This window comes from Coregonus lavaretus (genome assembly GCF_964263955.1).
Source record: "Coregonus lavaretus genome assembly, chromosome: 5".
In the NCBI taxonomy this organism is placed as follows: Eukaryota; Metazoa; Chordata; class Actinopteri; order Salmoniformes; family Salmonidae; genus Coregonus; species Coregonus lavaretus.
Genome location: NC_139992.1, coordinates 2,740,636 through 2,746,240, shown reverse-complemented (window position 1 = coordinate 2,746,240; position 5,605 = coordinate 2,740,636). Strand labels below are relative to the sequence as shown.

The 5,605-nt window shown below is 42.5% G+C and overlaps 1 pseudogene across 1 annotated transcript in view; it reads left to right on the top strand.

Annotated features, from left to right (window-relative positions):
* The first annotated feature begins 1,206 nt into the window (after positions 1-1,206).
* Positions 1,207-5,605, top strand: part of LOC311128784 (receptor-type tyrosine-protein phosphatase-like N) — a 61,316-nt pseudogene continuing 56,917 nt past the window's right edge. The window contains exon 1 of the transcript in view: positions 1,207-1,327. The product of the transcript in view is annotated as a receptor-type tyrosine-protein phosphatase-like N (transcript). The remainder of the gene's footprint in view (positions 1,328-5,605) is intronic.

Here is a 5,605-nt window from a genome sequence, read left to right as displayed (position 1 = left end):
ATCGTGAGATTTTGAGTGAAAACCTCCTTCCATCAGCAAGGGCATTGAAGATGAAACGTGGCTGGGTCTTTCAGCATGACAATGATCCCAAACACACCGCCCGGGCAACGAAGGAGTGGCTTCGTGAGAAGCATTTCAAGGTCCTGGAGTGGCCTAGCCAGTCTCCAGATCTCAACCCCATAGAAAATCTTTGGAGGGAGTTGAAAGTCCGTGTTGCCTAGCGACAGCCCCAAAACATCACTGCTCTAGAGGATATCTGCATGGTGGAATGGGCCAAAATACCAGCAACAGTGTGTGAAAACCTTGTGAAGACTTACAGAAAACGTTTCATCTGTGTCATTGCCAACAATGGGTATATAACAAAGTATTGAGAAATTTTTGTTATTGACCAAATACTTATTTTCCACCATAATTTGCAAATAAATTCATAAAAAATCCGATAATGTGATTTTCAGAATTTCTTTTTCTCATTTTGTCTGTCATAGTTGACGTGTACCTATGATGAAAATTACAGGCCTCTATCATCTTTTTAAGTTGGAGAACTTGCACAATTAGTGGCTGACTAAATACTTTTTTTCCCCCACTGTAATAACCCACCATAGCAACACTTAGGTTTCTACACCAACCCTAAACTAAAAGTGGCCCCCAAAACTGCTGTTCAAGAAACGGTTAAATGGGTATTTTCTATCCGAATCAGATGGAAGAACCAACATTGACCATAAATCAATGGCATTGTTAACATCCTCTGTTCCACACCCTTGTCTTTGCTTGTTCTCCTCTATCTCTGAGACAGAGGCAGCTCTCACTACCATTGGCCCACTGTGCTTTCTTTTCCGCTGCAAACATCTTGAAAATCAACAGGGTCCTTTGGTGACGTCATTGCGGGACCCCACCAAAGATATATTGCGGGAGGGAAGAGACTAACACAAGGAGGAATTGAGAGATACCCGCTCCCAATCCGCTCCAGGATTTCCAGGTTTTGGATTGCCGTGTGTCATATGTGTGTGTGTGTGTTTCCCTCCCCTTTAGCTCAAACCCACAGTTATTGCACTTTAGCCAAGGTTTGGTTTCCGTTACCTGGCGTGAATCCAGCGGGATATAGGTCTGGTCGCAGCTCCGTGAAACAACATGGGGATTTGAATAGAGTCCAAAGGGCCGGAATTGAATCGTGAAGCTTACATCTTTTAGGTTTTAGGTCTGTCTAAAATGAAGCACCCGAAGCTATGGAGAGCGTTGTTTTTCATGACGGTGTTGTACCATCTTGGGATGTCAAGCAGATACGGTAAGATGATGGTGGAGTGTCGGGAGCATGTTGTTTCAGTGGAGGGTAAGAGAAGAGAAGAGGCACCGCCCCCGGTAGAAGGGAACCATCACTGGGAGGTAGTGAAGCAGTGTTTGGAATGAGGTCCGCACTATAGAGAAATTGATAATTCGGTAGTCTTTTCTGTTTACTTCAAAGATCTGCGAGGTGTGGATGTTATTACATTGCATCGAAGTAATGAAATACATCTGATAGGGAAGATGATTTTTGGTCATGGGTTGATATTGAGAAAATACATGTTTAGGTTTTTTTAACTTCAATTAACAGCTAGACATTCAATTGATTTACTAAAATACATAAGGTAGCTAGCTAGCTGTAAAATCGTGAATTAAAGGCGGTTTGCCCGACGTCATATATTTTGATGCGTTTTTAGTTTGACTAGGGCGAGCATGTCATATTTTTTCAGTTAAGTTGTGTAAATAACCACAGTTCACTGTTGAAAAGTAAAAGTGAAGAAAGTAAAAAAAAAATCTATTCGCATTACAAAATAAAAGCTTTAGCAATAGCTTAGAGTTTGCGGTAGGCTTTCCACCTGCAGGAGGTTAATGGATTTCAGGACCACGGAGAGCGAATAGGCCACGGCTTGCCTGTTCATTGTGTACTCTCCTGCCTCCATCTCTCTCCTCTCGGCAAACCCTGGTCTCCACTCCCCTGTTTTTACCTCTCTCCTCACCTCCTCCCCCCCCCCCCCTCCGCCCCCGTCACGCTATTTAGTTCCACAATGAGCATTATTCTGACTCAGAGGCTTCATAATGGTCTCTCGCTCATCTCAGCCAGTTACCATGGGTACTTGGTGTTCTAAAGGTGAAAGTTCAGGGATCTGTTTCATTGTGTAACATTATTCATCAGCATGAGGTAAGCAGTTAGTCGGCCATTAAATGGCTGTGTTCCCTGTTTGACTCCAACAGGAATTAATTTGTCACTAACCATCATTTACGGAATATGTGTTCCATCTCCCTGTTTCTCTGTTATGTGGTGGAATATGCTGTCAGCACTTTCCATAGGCTTGGCCCTACAGGGCTAATTATAATATCCCTTCATCCTTTGTGTGTGTTTTGTATGCTGAAGTGCATCTATCATTATGTGAATGTGGATAAAAACAAAAGTGTACATCTCCCCCTTCGAAGCATCCTCTGAACACTAAATAAGCAACTGTATACCCTGAATGTACAGGGAACGAACACCGTGAATGTACAGGGAACGAACACCGTGAATGTACAGGGAATGTCCCCCTGTTATCCTTATTTTTTCCTATCTCTGTCTTCTCATATTTATTTTATAAGACAATTACTCTGTCTCTGTTGTCTCTCTCTCTCTCTCTCTCTCGCTCTCTCGCTCTCTGCCTCTCTCCTCTGCCTCTCTTTCTCTGCCTCTCTCTCTCTCTCTCTCTCTCTCTCTCTCTCTCTCTCTCTCTCTCTCTCTCTCTCTCTCTTCCTCTCTCCCTCGCTGTCTCTTTTGCTCTCTCTCTCTCTCTGCCTCTCTCTCTCCCTTTCTCTTTCTCTCTCTCTGTCTGTCTCTCTCTCTCTCTCTCAATTCAATTTCAATTTAAGGGCTTTATTGGCACTCAGAAGTTTCAAAAGAATAAAGACATTTCAAATGTCATATTATGTATATATACAGTGTTGTAACAATGTGCAAATAGTTAAAGTACAAATGGGAAAATAAATAAACATAAATATGGGTTGTATTTACAATGGTGTTTGTTCTTCACTGGTTGCCCTTTTCTTGTGGCAACAGGTCACAAATCTTGCAGCTGTGATTGCACACTGTGGTTTTACACCCAGTAGATAAGGGAGTTTATCAAAATTGGGTTTGTTTTCAAATTCTTTGTCGATCGCTGTAATCTGAGGGAAATATGTGTTTCTAATATGGTCATACATTTGGCAGGAGGTTAGGAAGTGCAGCTCAGTTTCCACCTCATTTTGTGGGCTGTGTGCACATAGCCTGTCTTGAGAGCCAGGTCTACCTACGGCGGCCTTTCTCAATAGCAAGGCTATGCTCACTGAGTCTGTACATAGTCAAAGCTTTCCTTAAGTTTGGGTCAGTCACAGTGGTCAGGTATTCTGCCACTATGTACTCTCTGTTTAGGGCCAAATAGCATTCTAGTTTGCTCTGTTTTTTTGTTTGTTCTTTCCAATGTGTCAAGTAATTCTCTTTTTGTTTTCTCATGATTTGGTTGGGTCTAATTGTGTTGTTGTTGTTGTCCTGAGGCTCTGTGGGGTCTGTTTGTGTTTGTGAACAGAGCCCCAGGATCAGCTTACTTAGGGGACTCTTCTCCAAGTTCATCTCTCTGTAGGTGATGGCTTTGTTATGGAAGGTTTGGGAATCGCTTCCTTTTAAGTGGTTATAGAATTTAATGGCTCTTTTCTGGTTTTTGATAATTAGCGGGTATTAGCCTAATTCTGCTCTGCATGCATTATTTGGTGTTTAACGTTGTACATGGAGGATGTTTTTGCAGAATTCTGCATGCAGAGTCTCAATTTGGTGTTTGTCCCATTTTGTGAATTCTTGGTTGGTGAGCGGACCCCAGACCTCACAACCATAAAGGGCAATGGGTTCTATAACTGATTCAAGTATTTTTAGCCAGATCCTAATTGGTATGTCAAATTGTATGTTCCTTTTGATGGCATAGAAGGCCCTTCTTGCCTTGTCTCTCAGATCGTTCACAGCTTTGTTGAAGTTAGTTGTGGCGCTGATGTTTTAGGCCGAGGTATGTATAGTTTTTTGTGTGCTCTAGGGCAACGGTGTCTAGATGGAATTTGTATTTGTGGTCCTGGCAACTGGACCTTTTTTGGAACACCATTATTTTTGTCTTACTGAGATTTACTGTCAGGGCCCAGGTCTGACAGAATCTGTGCAGAAGATCTAGGTGCTGCTGTAGGCCCTCCTTGGTTGGTGACAGATCATCAGCAAACAGTAGACATTTGACTACAGATTCTAGTAGGGTGAGGCCGGGTGCTGCAGACTGGTCTAGTGCCCTCGCCAATTCGTTGATATATATGTTGAAGAGGGTGGGGCTTAAACTGCATCCCTGTCTCACCCCACGGCCCTGTGGAAAGAAATGTGTGTGTTTTTTGCAGAGGGGTAGTGTGCTAGTATAGCACTGTGCAATGCCAGGGGATGGTCTGTGTGGAAGATAAGGTTGCTTATGTTCCCATTTTTATAAAAATGCTTCTAAGGCCTCTCCATTTGGTTGGGGTAGACTGTGCAACTCTGCTGCCATTGTTGGGCTCAAGGGCTTTGACACCTCTCACTTCACACGTCAGTGCTAATTGAAATTGTATCTCTTTGTACTAGCAAGCTTGGTAGCCTTAGCATTCAGTCCTTATAAAGTAAAATATATCATTGTAATGTATTTTTCTTCTTGGTTTTTGAAAGTGAAAAATAGCTTCATACTAAACATTACTCACTCAGTTCCAGGTTGGATGGTGTTTTCAGGTTTCTCTTTGTTTGCCAGAGCATTTGCTGTATAGTTTGGGAATAGTAATCCTTGGTAGTAGAAAGCTTTCCAGGTAATTCCGTCCAAAATCAGGTTGTAGGTTTGGAGTTTTGGTTTGGAATGAAGGTTATGTTGTGGAGGGTAGTATCCTGTATATGTCCCTGCCAAAAAATCCTACTTTATCTAACTATAAATCTATATTTTTTGTTAAAAATGCAGGAGCAATGTTTTTGAGCTCTCTCTCTCTGTCTCTCTCTGTCTTTGTCTCTGTCTCTGTCTCTCTCTTTCTCGCTCTCTCTCTCTCCTCGCTCTCTCTCTCGCCTCTCACTCTCTCCTCTCTCTAACACATGCAACATAACAGAAAGCAACACACACTTCCTGTGACCGTGTGACATATTCACTTTCTCTTCCACAGTGGGAGACAGAGTGAATATGTGATACAGGAACAGGGACATCATGCTGTTTGCTGTTATGTCACGTGCTAGATGCCCACTGTACTGACACACTGTATGTGATCAAACTGGTACATTTAGTTGGGTGTGTTACTCTGATAGCTGATGCTTCATGATGTTACTAACAGCAGAGTGTGTGATGTGTTTACTGCTTACATTATCAGAGCAGGTATAATCTAGTCCCTTTAGAATCTACTGTAACAGTTTCCATCAGCAGGTATAATCTAGTCCCTTTCAATCAATCAATGTTTTTAGCAGAGCTGCTATTAATCCCTCTCTCCCCACCCTCCCTCTCTCTCTCTCTTTCTCTATGTATCTCTATCCATCTCCATCATTCTCTCTATCCTTCTCTCTCTCTCTCTATCCTTCTCTCTCTCTCTCCTCTCTCTCTCT